We start from the raw sequence: 17972 nt of genomic DNA, 5'->3' as shown, positions 1-17972 counted from the left end.
TGCTCTGAATATATCTGTTAAGTTCATCTGGTCCAGTGTGTCATTCAAAGTCCTGTTTCCTTGTTGATCTTCTGCTTAGACAATCTGTCCATTACAGTGAGTGGGGTGTTAAAGTCCCCTAATAATATTGTATTATTACCAATGTGTTTCCTTAATTTTGTTATTAATCGGTTTATATAATTTCTGCTCCCATGTTAGGAGCATAAATATTTACAACTATTAGCTCTTCTTGTTGGATAGACCCTTTAGTTATGACATAGTGTCCTTCCTCATCTCTTTTTACAGTCTTTGGTTTAAAAATCTAATTTATCTAATAGAGGGATTGCTATTACGGCTTCCTTTAGATGTCCATTAGCATGATAAATAGTTTTCCATCCCCTCACTTTCAATCTGGAGGTGTCTTTGGGTCTAAAATTAGTTCTTTGCAGTCAGCAGTTTGATGGGTCTTACTTTATTATCCAATCTGATATCCTGTGTCTTTTTATTGGGGCACTTAGCCCACTTACTTTCAGAATAACTGTTGAAAGAGATGGATTTAGTGCTGTTGTATTACCTGTAAAGTCACTGTTTCTGTGTATTGTTTCTCTTCCTTTCTGGTCTATGTTACTTTTGGGCTCTCTCTTTGCTTAAAAGATCCACTTTAATATTTCTTGCAGGGCTGGTTTAGTGATCACAATTTTTTTTAATTTGTTTGTCCTCGAAGCTTTTTGTTTCTCCTTCTATTTTGAATGACAGCTTTGGTGGAGAAAGTACTCTTCAGTACATATTTTTCTCATTTAGCACCCTAAATAGATGATACTCATCATTTCTGACCTTCCAGGTCTTCATGAATAGGTCTGCTGCCAGTCTGGTGTTTCTACCCTTGTTGGTTAAGAGCCTCTTGTCTTGCGCTGCTTTCAGGATTTTCTCTCTGTCTCTGAGATTTACAACCTTCACTATTATAGGTTGTGGTGTTGATCTATTTCTATTGATTTTGAGGGGAGTTCCATGTGCCTCCTGGACTTGAATCCAGTTTCCTTTCCCGTATTAGAAAAGTTCTTTGCTATAATTAGTTGCAGTATACCTTCTGGCCCTCTCTTTCTCTTTAGGAGGAAAGTACTCACATACACTGTTTTGGAATTCTTTTTGTATGGGAGATATGTCCTTTTCCTTTAACTTATTTATTAAATCATTTATTTGTCCAGTATAGAATTGTAGATATTAATTTTATACTTTGGGTTATAATTCACTACTATGCTATTTATTTTGCTGCTTAAATTTTTCTCATTTTATAGCTATTGGGACTTTTTTGTTATTGTTGGCTCCTGTGTCCCATTATTTAGGTTTTGGATGTTTCCTTACTTTCTGGCACTACAAGATGCTCCAGTATCATCTTGTATTTTCCCTAACCTCGTCCTAGAACTGGTCATTCTATCAAGGATCCCTGATTTTTGTTATTGGAGAATGTTATTAGAAACCAAGTTCTACATACTGAATGTTTGTTGCCATTGGGGTGTCATTGCTTCCAAGTCATCTCAGTGGACAGAACTAGAAAATATTTGAATGTGTACTAATATATGTATATATGCATCTGTATAATTATTTCCATCTCTGTCCATTTCTCTCTATTTTAACTTAAAATAGTTCATACTTTGTCTTCAAATCTAATCTAGTAGCATGTGGTTCCTTATTATCTTCTCTTACATCTCTATATTGTTCTTTTCTGGCAGTGAGAAGCCTGTTTCCACCATCAGGTATACATTTACTTATTTGCTCAATCCTAGTATACATGTATAGCAGCTTCAGAATTATTAACCTGTATTCCTGTGTGAAGATGGTATTTAAGAATTTCCTTTTTGCTTTAGTCTTACAGTGTCCAGTCAAAAGTCAAAATTGTTTAAAGGCAATTTTCAAGAAAATGATTAAGCTTTACTTTTAAAAAATGTTTTGAAAATTATATAAGGTATATACAAACACATTGTTGTTATTATTATTATTATTATTATTAAATACTTTATTTTTAAGTAATCTCTACACCTAATGTGAAGCTTGAACCCACAATCCTAAGATGAAGAGTCACATGTTTCACCAACTGAGCCATCCAGGTGCCCCCTACCTTATTATTATTAAAGATTGAGGGAATATAGAAGATATAACAGAAAAACATGGCTGAGAGTTTGGTTTGTATCCTCCTAATCCACTTCCAGTGATGTGTATATGTGTAAACACATGTGCATATATGTGTCTATGCATACTAAATCTATGAAGAAATTTCTTGTGTCATAGTTCGGAGCCTATAAGTCTGAAGTTAAGATTTCCACTGGGCCATACTCTTTCTGACAACTCTAGGGAAAAAAAAGATACTTCTAGTGTTTGCTGGTGATACTTGGTGTTTTTTGGCTGTTAGGTGCAGAATGCCAGGTACATGGCCATCTTATCTCTGTGTATCTTCATAATGTCTTCCTTCTGTGGGCACCCATGTTTACAAACAGTTCTCTCTTTTGTAAGGACACCACTCATATTGTATTGGAGCCCATTCCACTTGAGTATGACCTCGTCTTAATTAATCTGTGAGAAACTTTTTACTAAATAAATAAAGTCACATTCTGAGGTACTGAGGGTTAGGGCTTTAACACAACTTTTTGGGGGACAAAATTCAACCCTGTAACAGTGCTTCTCATTTTTTCCTACCAAAGGCATTAATGCGCTGAAAATAATTTTGTGTACATTTTAGTGTATGTGTGTAATAGTCTTTAGACAGAGTTTCAGAAGAGGAATTATTGAGTCAAATGATGTACACCTTATATTTTTTTAACATTCTGATAAATTGTTTTTCCAAAAGGATTCATTCATTTGCCATCTTTTTAACACTGTATGGGAGAGGCTGTTTCCTCACAACCATTTGAGTACTTACTGTTATGTTTTTTAAAAATGCCTTTCTATTGGGACAAAACACTATTTTAATAAAGTGGAAGATAGAATACTTCCCTTTGTGGCCCTAAAGTTAGCTTTGATTGTGTCCTAAATCTTTCTAAGTCCATTTTTTAACTTTTTCCCAGAACCCAGAGGAGCAAATAAAACTAACTCTTGGGTCTCAGTAGCAGAGAGACCCATCCTTCCTTCTTTCCTTCCATCTGTCATCTGGGCTCTGCTCCAATCTCAAATTCTTTATTTCTTTTACCATCAAAAAATGAAACAAAACAAAACAAAACAGAACACCCCCAAAACCAAAAAAATCCCCCAATCTCCTGGATACATGAATGGATGAAACAAGGTGGTGGGGATGGGGTTGAAAAATGCTATTTATACTAACAGTTTCTGAGCTTCAGGTAAGCTGGTTAAAAGGTTCATTAACCACCCCTTATTTCCTACTTAGACTTCTGTAGACTCTTAGAAAAGTGTCCACTGTCACCTAAGAATACATCCTCAGAGTTTGGGGAGGGGTACTGTGGCACTTTTTCAAGAGGCAGTGACTTCCATGTGTGATTTACCATCTCATGTGAGGCTTCCTGGTACCTGTACCTGTGCTTGGGACCTAGAGCTCTAAGCACAGTTGATGGGAACATGAATAAGGGGAACTTTTTACGTTGCAGCCACCAACATCAACCTGCTCTCTCCCTCTACTAAATGAAAGTTCCATTCTGTTTTAAAAGTAGAACATCCCTATCTTCTGCCTGGGAGGCTCAACCTTTACAAAGGTTAACAGATGTCCAGTAGATCTGCAGGTGGTTGTCTAAGAGAACTGAGTATTAACTAGTATGTGAAAGAACTGCTGAAGGCCAGAAGAAGAACCCACCACAAAATTAGAGGAAAGAGTAACCAAGGCTCACATGGAGTCATCAGTCACAGTGGAAAACCTCATCATTCATAGGATATTGGATGAAGTACTTTAGATTAAACACAGAATTGGTCCCACTTAACACATGTTAAAAACAAGATTCAAAAGGATTAAATAAGACTCAAAAATGTGGTGCCTGGGTGACCTAGTCTATTAAGTGTCTGCCTTTAGCTCAGTTTGTGATCCCAGGGTCTTGGGATTGAGCCCTGACTTGGGTTCCCTGCTCAGTGGGGAGTCTGCTTCTCCCTCTGCCCCTCCCCTTCTGTCTGCTTTCTATCTCACACATGCTCTGTCTCTGAAATAAATAAATAAAACCTTTAAAAAATGTTTATAGGAATACAAAAATATCCAGTACCTTCACACGTTCAAGGATCAGTAAAAAAATTGCCAGACATGCAAAGAAGCAGGAAAATATGATGCATAATGAGGAGAAAAATGAGTTAACTAAAACTGACCCAGAGTAGCACAGATATTAGCACTAGCAGATAAGGACATTAAAAATAGTTTTATGGCAGTATGCCATTGTTTAAAAAGCTAAAGGAAGGATTAAATTAACTATCCAAACTATCCAAAATGAAACAGAGAGGAAAAAAATTTTTAAAAAAGAACAGAGTATTAGTTATGAGATAAACTTCAAGAAACTTAATATACCTGTATTTAAGTCCCTGAAGGAAAGGAGTTTAGAACAAATATTTGAAGAAATAATGGCTGAGCATTTCCATAGTTGATGAAACCATAAACCTATAATTCAAAAGCTCAATAATTTCTAATCGGAAGAAACATAAAGAAAATGACATCATGGCACATAACAAATTGCTCAAAACCGTGATTTTCAAAACAATTTTGAAAGCAGCCAGAATGAGAAAACATGTGATATATAGAGGAACAAAGATAACAATGACATCAAATTTCTTTTCAAGAAACTATTCACATAAGAATACAGTGAAGCAGGGACGCCTGGGTTCAGTGGTTTAAAGCCTTTGCCTTCTGCTCAGGTCATGATCCCAGGGTCCTGGGATCAAGCCCTACTTTGGGCTCTCTGCTCATCAGGGAACCTGCTTCCTCCTCTTTCTCTGCCTGCCTCTGCCTACTTGTGATCTCTGTCAAGTAAATAAATAAAATATTAAAAAAAAAAAAAAGAATACAGTGAAGCAGCAACTTTAAGGTACCAGAAGAAAAAACTAGAATTCTATACCCAGCAGAAATGTTTCTCAAAAATAAAAGTGAGATACTTTTTCAGAGATATAAAGCTGAAAGAATTCATTATCAGTAGATTTGTGGTATAAGAAATGTTAAAGGAAGTCCTTCAAGAAGGAAGATGATACCAGATAGAAATGTGGACCTACAGAAAGGATAAAAGGCACAGGAACTACTAATTGTATAAGTAAATATGAATTTTTTCCTCATTATTTAAAATTTAAAAAATTAATCGAACAAATCATTAATAATGTATTGTGGGGACAATACATAGGTATGATTAAAATATCTGACAAAAATAGCACAAAGATTGCAAGAGGAGAAATGTAAGTATAGTATTGTAAGTTTCTGCTGTTATGTGTAAAGTGGCATACTACCACTTGAAGATAGGGAGAAATTAAAGTTGAATATTTGGTGGCAGCCCTTAAGCCACCATTAAAAAATAAGACAAAGATTTATAGCTAATAAGTTAGAAAAAAAGAAAGAAAAATAAAGGAATTATCGGAAAGAATTAATTTGAAGTAGGTCTGAGAAAGAGGAAAAGAGAACCAAGAACAGATGGGACAAAGAGAAAATAATATCAAGATGGCAGATTTAAACCTGACCCTACCAATAATCACGTTAACTGTAATTGGCTTAAGGTAATATGGGACATTATAAAGGTACAGGTATTTGTTTGCCACAAATATTCTCTCCCTCGCTCTTAAATAATAGAACTCCTGAGTGTTACCTGGGTACATAATTGCCAAATAGAGACATTTCCCAGCCACCCTTGCAGCCTAGCACAGCCATAGGACTAAGTCCTGGCCAAAGATCCACGAACACAGTGTTGTGTGCAATTATAAGATGTGCCCCTAAAAGGAGTGGCTTTGTGCACTTTGTTTTTCCCCCTTTTCCACCTGGCGGAAGATGGCGAGAAGTGAAACAGTCAACTCAGACCATCCTGTAACTGGATAAAGAAGTGACATGTCAAGGATGATGGGGTTACACCATCAGCCTTCAACTGTACACCTATGGACTAGTTCAAGAGAGAGTGATAAACATTTATCACACACAAGCTACTTTCTTAATTTGGGTTATCCCAGAGCCGACTGTGAGACAAGGATTTGTTTGCAGTTTATTTATTTGGGAAGTCGTTTTTTGGGAAGTCATCGTAGGAACCAAAGCCGGGAGAACAAAGGCAATAAAGGGAGCACGAATGTGTGGGAACTGCTGTAAGCACATCCTATGGGGGATTCTCCAAGAAACTCATCACAGAATCGCCCAGCAATAAGTAGGTTTCCTGGGACATTCATTGACTGACTCTATTTCCCACCAGATGAAGGTGTTTCCTCCCTAGGGTATTTACTTTCCAGAGCTGTCAGTGTTCCAGAAGGCACGTTCACCTGCCACTGCCGGTGAAACAGTCAGCAATGTGGGGTGCCAGCACATCAGAGTAATACAGTATGATTCTTGTAAGTGTGTTTTCTCCTGTAAAAGTAGCCCAGCTGTCATAATGAAAATAGAGCATTTCTAATATGAAAGTTATAATTATCTACTATTTTGCTCCTGAGATATAGGACTCTATCCTTTGAAAAATAGTGCAGAATCACTATTTTTTTCATATTGTTTTATGTAATAAAAGTAAGTATTTTACACTCTGATTTGTTGATATCAACTATACTTCACAAATTTGGTGTAAAATCGTTGACTTACGGCCTTCGTAATTTTAGTAGTTACCAATTTTGGTACAATTGGTTAAAATTTGGTTTGGTTAAAACTTTTGTTTAAATTGGTTAATTTGGCTAAAATTTTCAAGGTCTAGTTGATCACTGCTTTCACCATTTACTATGGATATTCTGGCATTATGGGCTAGCTTATTATACCATAAATACTCAGTTTTGTTTGTCACATTGCAAATTCCCAGACATCATACCTGAAGTATTTTTCCTAGTAAATGTAATATCTGTTTTATATTGGAGCAATAAGTTATGTGCCCAGTACGTGGCCTTTGGCTTCTCATTTAATGCACAGTAGGTGTAAATTAATGTATCACAGCACAGCTTTTCTGAAGGCTATAACTAGACTGTGCCTACAGCTGGTTTGCAGTAGAGAAAATTCTCTTCTAAAAGAGCTACACCTTTGTGCTTGTGTCCAAATTTAAAATTTCCTTCTTGCATGTGCCATATGTTTCACAGATTCTACTTTGCAGAGCTTTGAAGAAAGCTTTTGCAGAAGTTCAAGAATTTCAGGTAAGAAATTATTTATTTTTACATTGCTAATAATTAGGAAGTTAATTTTTCCTTACTAATGTTTGAAGAAGTATGTATTTTGAGGAGCTAAGCATAAGATCTGATAAATATTTCAAAGTTACGGTAGGGGGCATGAAGAATGCTTAAAGTTTTTGAAGTTATATTTAAAAAAAATAGAAATGGAAATCAGCATTCAGAAACAAATGAACACCTTTTCATTTTTAAAAAATATTTCTTTAATGACTGCGTTTGGATGTACAACTTGAGCCAGTTTTAACATATCCAAGAGTTTAGAAATAGGATTATACAGTTATTCCCTCCATTAAAATGAGGGTTTCAGAATCCAGTGCTACTAGAGTCCATTGTTACTGCCCAAACCAGAACCGCAACAACTCTATGACTAGGGTGAACAATTCTAATGGCAAGAATAATATGAAAGAATACATGATCAAGGTCTTTTGATGGCAAATGGTGGATGAAATGATACTCATTTTCAGAGTGTATGTTTCACTGTTCTAGAATAATGCTGCAAGATGAAGTTATGGAAGGATAGTTATTAAATACACTATTCATGGGAGTGTCAGTGTAAACTTATATACCAGGTAATTGGGTGATATCTCTCAAAAATTAAATATGACTTCTGTCCAGCAATTCCATCGTTAAGAGCTTATCCTACTTATCCTGTACATAACATACAAAAATACATGTACATGGATGCCCATGTTAGCAGATTATATTGTAAGAACTGGAAGCAACTTAAATATATGTCAATACAAAATTAAGTACATTATAGAACAATCATACATGTGAGGACATATAACTATTAGAAAGAATGACGTTTATTTTTGTGTACCAACATGGAAATTTTCCAATATGTATTTTTAAGGGAGAAAAGATAATGGAGAATGGCAGGGATATTATGTTTCTCACACATATGAAATAGGTATATACTTACATATATACTTGTATTCTTGTATATATACCCAAATTTTCTATAATGAGACAAAAAAACTCAATTTTATCACTGGAGAATGAGACTTGGGTTTGGAGCACAGAGAGCTATTTTTTTGTTTTCTCTTATTGCCTTCAGCCTTTTTCAATTTACAGAAGAAATTCGTGTGCATATGTAGTTTTTATAATAAACAATTGCATTACAAAGAAAACTGAACTATTTTTTTTTTTTAAAAATTGAACTATTTTTAAAGTCTTCCAACTCACTGATAATGAAACTATGGAAGAAACATAGTAACATAGGTTCACCGATATCCTAATCTTTTTCAAATACACTACCTCTAAGGAAAGACTTGGGTAAGTTGATATATGATGATTTTTAGTTCTCTCTGATTTTGTTTCTTTCATTTGGTTTGTTTGGTTTGATTATTAATTTAATTCTGGCTTTTTAAGAGAGTATGCATTTGTCCTGAGCTCTTCTTAATAAAATAATACTGGTTTCCTAAAGAAGTCTAATATAAGCTATAAGCAAATTCGGGAAGCATGGTTTATTTTTCAGCCTGTTAAGTTGTTACAAAATAGCCAGAGGCAAATTCCATTGTGGCAAATTCTCCATTATGAGTACAAGGAGGCGGGGAATTGGAATGGGGTCTAGGGAGAGTTGTTGCAGGATTTGCTGGTAGCTGTCTTAGTGGGGATCATGGGCTCTTAGTTTTCCTTACTAAACATCATCTCTGAAAAGGGGCCTGGATATGATATAGGAAGTTCCTCTCCAAGAAGAGTCTTTGCTTTGTTTCTCAAATTGCATGGATGTTTCGAGAACCACTTCTAGTCTGGAAGGAGAGGCTTATTTGTTTTATGCAATTTTTTTAAAAATTTTTTATTTTTTATAAACATATATTTTTATCCCCAGGGGTACAGGTCTGTGAATCACCAGGTTTACACACTTCACAGCACTCACCAAAGCACATACCCTCCCCAATGTCCATAATCCCACCCCCTTCTCCCAAACCCCCTCCCCCAGCAACCCTCAGTTTCTTTTGTGAGATTAAGAGTCACTTATGGTTTGTCTCCCTCCCAATCCCATCTTGTTTCATTTATTCTTCTCCTACCCACTTAAGCCCCCATGTTGCATCACCACTTCCTCATATCAGGGAGATCATATGATAGTTGTCTTTCTCTGCTTGACTTATTTCACTAAGCATGATACGCTCTAGTTCCATCCATGTTGTCGCAAATGGCAAGATTTCATTTCTTTTGATGGCTGCATAGTATTCCATTGTGTATATATACCACATCTTCTTGATCCATTCATCTGTTGATGGACATCTAGGTTCTTTCCATAGTTTGGCTATTGTGGACATTGCTGCTATAAACATTCGGGTGCACGTGCCCCTTTGGATCACTACGTTTGTATCTTTAGGGTAAATATCCAATAGTGCAATTGCTGGGTCATAGGGCAGTTCTATTTTCAACATTTTGAGGACCCTCCATGCTGTTTTCCAGAGTGGCTGCACCAGCTTGCATTCCCACCAACAGTGTAGGAGGGTTTCCCTTTCTCCGCATCCTCGCCAGCATCTGTCATTTCCTGACTTGTTTATTTTAGCTATTCTGACTGGTGTGAGGTGATATCTCATTGTGGTTTTGATTTGTATTTCCCTGATGCCGAGTGATATGGAGCACTTTTTCATGTGTCTATTGGCCATCTGGATGTCTTCTTTGCAGAAATGTCTGTTCATGTCCTCTGCCCATTTCTTGATTGGATTATTTGTTCTTTGGGTGTTGAGTTTGCTAAGTTCTTTATAGATTCTGGACACCTTTATCTGATATGTCGTTTGCAAATATCTTCTCCCATTCTGTCAGTTGTCTTTTGATCTATGCAATTTTCATTAGTTTTAACTTTATATTTATAGTTTTAAATTTATTTTAAAATACTTTTACTGTCATTTACATTTTAGAAAGTATTGAAAAGTGCAGAGATGTAAATATCAATCTTTCTATCCGTCAGTCAGTTAAACATTCATAATTTCACCCTCCAGGGACAATTGTTAATATTATATTACTATTTAGTATTTTAGTGCATTTTGAAATACGTAACTGCATTAGGTGTATCTCCTTATACTCTTTTTTGTTTAAATTATATGCATCACCTCTCACTGTTAAAAACTTTTCCTAAACATGAATTTTCAGAGATGCTTAATATTCCATTCTGAATTTTCCATATTTTACACAACCGTTCATCTAAATTTGGATATTTAAGTCAATTCCATTTAAAAAATTTCAGCCTTTATAAAGAATGCCACAAATAAAACTTTTTGTAATAATTCTCATCTATAGTTCTGGTGATAAATTTATTTGTTTCTGTTACCTTTTTAAATTTTTGTGCATATTTTTGAGTAAGGAAGCCATGTAAGTTTTTTTTAATTGCTAAAACTTTCATACATATACTCATATAAGCAAATTAGACTTCTCAGGTTAATGGAAGCATATTATAGAGATGTCAAGGGTAGTTTGAACTGGTAGCATCTGCAGCTGTTTATCTGTATACCTTGAATAATGAACAAAAATGCAGGAAAAAATTCGATTAAAATGGTTGAAGTGATTGTAGCTCTCATGTATGGCCACTAGTTCTAATTCTCATCAATTGCTTTATAAACCAAATAAATTTAAGTGTAATCTTGAGCTGATGTTTAAGAAGTTGTTTCACTTCAGATTTCATTTAAAGTAAGTTTTATTGGGGCACCTTTATTGGTTCAGTCGTTAAGCCTCTGCGTTCAGCTCAGGTCATGATCCCAGGGACCTGGGACCCAGCTCCGCGTTGTGTGCCAGCCCTGCACTAGGCTCCCTGCTTAGCTGGGAAGCCTGCTTCTCCTTCTCCCACTCCCTCTGCTGTGTTCCGTCTCTTGCTGTGTCTCTCTCTCTCAAATAAATAAATAAAATATTTAAAAAAAATAAATTTTATTTCTTAATATATGTGAAAGATCATTGAAAAGAGACCATTAAAAATGACAGCACACCAGGTTAGTAGAGAACCATAGGTAAGTCACTTTGTTGTTTGTGTTACCTTTGTTGTTTGTGTTACCTCCCAAGTCATTTAGAAAATATATCCCCCCCTTTCCTCAAAAGATTTTAATGATTGCTATTTATTTATTATTTAGCTATTATGTCCAGTTAGCCATTGTATAGTACATAATTTGTTCTTGTTGCAGTATTCAGTGATTCATTAGTTAAGTATATTATTTTTAAGTAATCTCCTCTCCCAATGTGAGGCTCGAACCTATAACCCCAAGATCAAGAGTCCCATGCTCTATCGCCTGAGCCAGCCAGGTGCCCCCAAAATACATTTTCCTAAAGGGGAATGGAGCCACTACTTAATTTAGCACAGGTAGATTATCCCTTTTATATATAGGCAGTCCTCACTTTGCACAATAATGTGGGGCAGTAAAAATAATCGTGCACATGATCTTGAAGTCCATGGGGAAAAAAAATCACGTTTTTTTTTTGTTGTTGTTCCGTGATCTTTAAACATTTTGTTGAAACATTAAATATGTCTTTACTGTTTATACATGTATATACATGGTTATATGTATATAGCAACACGATAAAGTCGTAAAACTAATGTTTTGAACACTGTAATATATAACATATATTAGTGTTTTATTTGTAAAAACTTAAGTGCCGATTGAGCAATGCTTGTCTTCTTTTCATATAACTTACAATAAGGAGTGAGAATCCTTTCTATGTGTTGGTTAATCGTCCTACTCCTTTTAAAATCTGAATCAACTTCCAACATTTTATCCTATGCATTGCAATGTTGGAAAATATCTTTGCAAATTCCTTTTATGTGAAGCTTTTTGCTGGAGTCACTTCTGGGACATTTTTATGCTTCTCATTACACCTCTTCTTCCCATTTATGTCTCCCTTCACTAAGTTCCTCTTGCTGACTCTCCTGGCACTAGTGTGTATAATCTCATCATCAACTATTGCCTTGATAATTGCATTTATGTCTGATTGTAATTTTCAGCATTTCTACCTTTTTTTTTTTTTGCTCTACTTTTATCTTTATTGACCAGTTTTCTCTTTCGATTATTCATTTTTTGCAAAAGGTCACCTGAGTTTGTCACCGGGTAACAGACACGGCCCAACCACATACTTCACTGTCTGAGTGGGAACTGAGTTACAGATGCTCAGTGATCGACCACTTGGAAAACGAGGGGTGCGATTGCTTTCTAATCATGATGCATATCTTTCACTTAGGTAGTGATGTGTAGCAGCGATGTTGGTACTTTGTGTAATTACTCACACTGACTATACTGTGCTAACTCAAATTGGAATCATTGGAGGGCAAGTGTGATTTAACTGATCCTGGTAACTGAAAGTTGTGTATATGGGAATCATACAAAGTCAGGACAGCTTGTATCCTTTGCTTCTACTGGAATATTTTAATTCTGTCTGAACTTTTGAGACTGGAGTTAAATGAATTAATACTTACCACAAAACAAAGATCATTTCTGAATGTCTTGTTTAGTTTGCCTGTGCATGCTATTTTCTGACCTGATTCCTGGGTCACACATTTTTATTTGTTTGTAGGCTATTACAATTCTTGTCATCTGCATCATTCTATTACTATTTTGTAAACATTAAGTATCAAGCATGTAGCAGTCAAAAAAATTCAAACAATACCGGGATGTTTTTATGCAGTTACTGTATACATAGTTAGTTAAAAGAGAGGTGCAGTATTTTTAAAACCTTATTTTGAAATAATCATACATTCATAGGAAATTGCAAAGGAGAGTACAGGGAGGTCCGAGGTACCCGTCACCCAGGTTTTCCCAGTGGTTATGTCTTATGTAACTATAGGATGATATCAAAACCAGGAACGCAACATTGGCACAACATATGTGTAGAGTTCTGTCGTTTATATCACATATGTAAATCGATGTACCACTACTGCAAGATGCAGAGCTATACCATCACCACCAAGTTTCCCTCCTGCTACTCTTGTAGCCACACCCACCTTCCGTCCTCCTCCCCCTAATTCCTCACCCTGGCAACCACTACTCTGTAATTCTGTCTTTTAGTTAATTAATTAATTAACTTATTTATCTGCGATTTTGTCTTTTAAAAACCGACCGCATGTTTATTTTTTCATGGCTACATAGTAATCGTGTGTGTGCATTATAGTTTCATTTTTGTCACTGTATTAAACATTTATATAAATTATTTCATATTATTTTACCTTTGTGCAATTCTCAGAAAACTTTCATGATGTTTTTGAGGTCCATCCATTTTGATCATTGCTGATCTATTTTATAAATAGCCTATAGTGATAGTTTTTAACATCCAATTTGAGAATCTTTTAACTAGTGATTAAAATCTGTTTATACTTATAGCCATAACTGGAGTATTTTTATTGGGGCGCCTGGGTGGCTCAGTGGGTTAAAGCCTCTGCCTTCGGCTCAGGTCATGATCCCAGGGTCCTGGGATCGAGCCCCGCGTCGGGCTCTATCCTATATATTTAACTTTCCATTTACTTTTCTCTTGTTTCTCTTTTCTTGCTTTCTTTTGGAATGATTTGATTTATAATTTTATTTCTTTCATTCTTTTTTTGAAGTAATACATTTTTTCCCCTGTTCTTGCAATGAATGCCTCAACTTTTCAGTAAAATTTTTGGTGTGATTTGTGACAAAAAACTGCCTAGTGTCTGAATGAGAATATATTTATGTCATCCCTTCTCTCTTAGTGTTTTTATTATGAAAATTTCAAACACAGAAAAGAAAAAAAAGAACTATGTACACCTATATGTCTATCATCTAGAATAAAAATATTGTTAAATTATTGCTATATGTGCACATCTACATACACAGACATGTACCATAGCTAAACAACTTAAAAATAAATTGACAGACATCATGCTACTTCACCCCTAAATGCCAATAGTTTTGTATGCTTCTGTAAACTAAAGATAATTCTAATAAAATTTCACTAACATATATAAAATTATTAGTAACAATTCTGTAGTACAACCAATATATTCAGATTTTGTCAATTGTTCCAAATTTTTAAAATTCTTTTTTCAAACCAGATCCAACCAAAAACTACACACTGCAATAATTTGTTATGTCTCTTAAAACTTCTTAATCTGGCCTAAGGCCTACACCTTCACTATTCTCACGACATTGATTTTTTGAAGATATCAGACCAGTTGTTTTGAGAATGACCCACTTATTGAATTTGTTTGGTTACTTCCTTATGGTGTCAATTAACTTATTCCTCTATTCCTTATATTTCCTATAATTCGTTCATTCATACCTTTCAGTGATATGTGAGTTAATTATCTAATTCAAGGTTGACTGTTATTTTTCTTGAACATTATTTTCTGGCCTCTTTTTTTTAGCTCACTTTAAGTCTATTGACAGTCTAATTATATTCCTTTGCAGATAATCTGCCTTTTCTCTCTGGTTCCTTTTAATATTTTCTTTGTGCTTTGATATTCTATAGTTCCAGCAAAAGTTATTTTGGGGTAGGCTTGTGTTGTTACTGTGCTTTGGGCTACTTGTGATTTTCCTTTTCTTTTCTTTCTTTTTTTTTTTTTCCTTTAAGATTTTATTTGTTTATTTGTCAGAGAGAGACAGAGAGAGGGTGAGAGAGTGCAAGCAGGGGGAGGGCAGGCAGAAGGACAAGCAAACTCCCTACTGAGCTGAGAGCCTGATGTGGGACTTGATCCCAGGGCCCTGAGATCATGACCTGAGCCAAAGTCAGATGCTAAACCAGCTGAGCCACCCCAGGCATCCCCCCTTTGTGATTTTTAAATCAAACGATTCTTATCACTCATTAATTATAAAATACTATCAAACATAATCTCATTGGGGACACCTGGGTGGCTCAGTCAGTTAAGTGTTTGCCTTCTGCTCAGGTCATGATCTCAGGGTCCTGGGATCGAGTCCCACAATGGGCTCCCGGCTCAGCGGGGAGCCTACTTTTCTCTCTGTCTGCCATTCCCCCTGCTTGTGTTCTCTGTTTCTCTCTGACAAATATATAAAATCTTAAAGCCACAACAAGACATCATTTCATTGAGTATGTTTTGACTATATTCTTTCTATTTTCTCTTGCTAGAATTCCTATATCTTATATGTGGAACATTTTTATTTTATTTTACATGTTTCTTCTGTTTGCTTTCATGTATCCTATTCCTTCACTTCTTTCACTCTGTTCCCCCTGGGTCCTGTCCTCAGAACTACACTCCAGTTCTCTAATCTAAACCTCAGCAGCTCCAGGTACTCTGTTATTAATTCATCCTTTATATATATAGTTTTTAAAGACTTTATTCATTTGACAGAGAGAGAGATCACAAGTAGGCAGAGTGGCTGGCAGAGAGAGAGGGAGAAGCAGGCTCCCTGCTGGGCAGAGAGCCCAATGCGGGGCTCGATTCCAGGACCCTGAGATCATGACCTGAGCCGAAGGCAGAGAGGATTAACCCACTGAGCCACCCGGGTGCCCCATCCTTTATATTTTTAATTTTAATGTTTAATTCTAAAATTTTTCTTTTTTGCCCCAAAAGTTCTATCCATTTTTTCCTGTATCTTGATTTTTAAAATAATGTTGTTCTTTCCGTATAGTTTTTGTTCTTATCTCCTTAATAATTTAAAATAATCTTATTTTTTTTTAAAAGATTTTATTTATTTGACAGAGATCACAAGTAGGCAGAGAGAGGGGAAGGGAAGCAGGCTCCCTGCTGAGCAGAGAGCCCCATGCGGGGCTCTATCCCCGGAACCTAATATCATGACCTGAGCCGGAGACAGAGACTTTAACCCACTGAGCCACCCAGGTACCCCTAAAATTATCTTATTTTCTAGTTTCTTTCATATTATTTTTAAAAAAGGATTTGTTTTCTTTAATTAAGCCTACACTCAATGTGGGGCTCAAATTCGTAAGCCTGAGATCAAGAGTCACGTGCCCCACTGACTGAGCCCACCAGGTGGACTCCTTTCATATTATTTTATTACCTGAGGCTCTTGGGTTCTAAGCTCCCTGTTTGTAGTGTTGCTTACTGTATTCATGTTGGAGTATTTCTTCTTAGGATTTGTAATTTGGAGTTTAGGTCGGCTTTATTGGTGATTGTGTGTATCCTTGTTCAGGACCAGAGAATAATGCTGAGGAAAATAACCACCAACCTAGATATCTACATGTTGATAGAGAGTAGTTGATACAGAGTAGTTTTGCATTTTCCTCTATTGGGTGTTTCAAATTTAAGAGTTAGGAATGAATCTTCATGATGAGTTTTTTGGCTTAAAGTTTCTTATTCCATAAGATAAAATAAACTGAATCTTCACTTTCACAAAAGAGTTTTTACTTTTTAAATCTTCATAGGGCCTTTGGAACAGACAGTGCCCTTTTTTGTCTCTGGAAATTTTGGGTAGAATGCTTATCTTAACTGAAGGGGAAGCCCCACTGGCATCTTAACTTCATGAAAGGTCTCATTTCTACTTCTTTATAGTATACGTGCTCAAGGCCACATCTCTCATCCTAGTATGGAAATTGAAGCTTTAACTTCTGGCCCCTAGATCATGTAACTCCTCTATTTTTGTCTGACTGATTTCTTGTAAATTGCTTGTTTGGGTTCCTTCCTGGCACCTGGATGTTTCTTTCTTTCATTTGACATCAACTATGTATTTGTCTTTCTGTTATAGTTGTACTTAGCATTTTAATATTTTTAATACCTTTGAATTATATTTTATTTTAAAGCTAGCATGTTCAAAATCAGCCAAGTATTAGTTCTAAATATATGGAAATATTGAGATTATAAAAAATTTTATTTTTCATTGATATGTTTAGCATTTCAGAATAAAAAGTTTAAGGGGTGATACAAACTTATTTTTCATAAATACTATAAACTGGGACAATATGGGAATGTAAAATAAATTGGGAAAGCAAGGGCCATGGATATTAAAAGTGTGATGTTGGATTCACCAAACTACAGGTTTTGTCATTCTAATTCCAATAAATTAAAGTGATTAAATTATATTTTCAACTGTAAATCAATCCAATTTCTTCTAATCAAGTGTTGGGCTGGGAGATGGGACGTAATAATAGGGAGGAATATAGTAACGGGTAGCTTATCATAACTTTGAGTTTCAGTTATTTCTTCCCTTGACAATTCAGGCAATACTTTTTTGTGTGTGTCAGAATTGGGTCTACTGGAAAGAAACTCCAAGGGAGACACAGGTACCTGAAGAAAGAGTAAGAATACAATGCATGTGAACAAGTCATTTCTGAGGAAACGTGAGTTCAAATAAATAATAAAGTTGCTTCTTCAAATAGAACAATATTTTAGCCTCTGTCATTACACAGTAGGATGGTCAAGATAGATTAAAAAAAAAAAACTCATTCTCTTAAGAATCTTGTTGAGGAGTGGGGTGTCTGGGTAGCTCAGTCAGTTAAGCATCGCAGGGTCATGATCTCAAAGTCATGACATTGAGCCCCATGCTGAGCTCCACTGGGACACTGAGCCAGATGGAGACCCATGTCAGGCTTCCTGCCCAGGGAGGCTGCTTGAGATTTTCTCTCCTTCTCCCTTTGCTCCTCGCCCCTGCCCCGAAATAAATAAATAAATGTAAAAAAAAAAAAAAAAAGAGTCTTCTTGAGGGGCATCTGGCTGGCTCAGTTGGTGGAGCATATGACTCTTGATCTTGGGATTATAAATTCAAGCCACATATTACTTGTAGAGATTACTTTAAAAAACCAAAGTCTTAAAAAAAAACTTGTTGAAAAAATTA

At 35.7% G+C, this 17972-nt stretch overlaps 1 long non-coding RNA gene across 1 annotated transcript; it reads left to right on the top strand.

Annotated features, from left to right (window-relative positions):
- The first annotated feature begins 1984 nt into the window (after positions 1 to 1984).
- Positions 1985 to 14893, top strand: LOC116583232. The gene is made up of 3 exons (XR_004282660.1): positions 1985 to 2084; positions 12928 to 12932; positions 14881 to 14893. It is a non-coding gene; the product is annotated as an uncharacterized LOC116583232 (long non-coding RNA).
- Positions 14894 to 17972: the final 3079 nt, after the last annotated feature.

The sequence above is a fragment of the Mustela erminea genome, chromosome 2 (assembly GCF_009829155.1).
Source record: "Mustela erminea isolate mMusErm1 chromosome 2, mMusErm1.Pri, whole genome shotgun sequence".
Taxonomy (NCBI): Eukaryota; Metazoa; Chordata; class Mammalia; order Carnivora; family Mustelidae; genus Mustela; species Mustela erminea.
The sequence above is the reverse complement of the archived record's forward strand: the minus strand, read 5'-3'. Positions and strand labels throughout refer to the sequence as shown.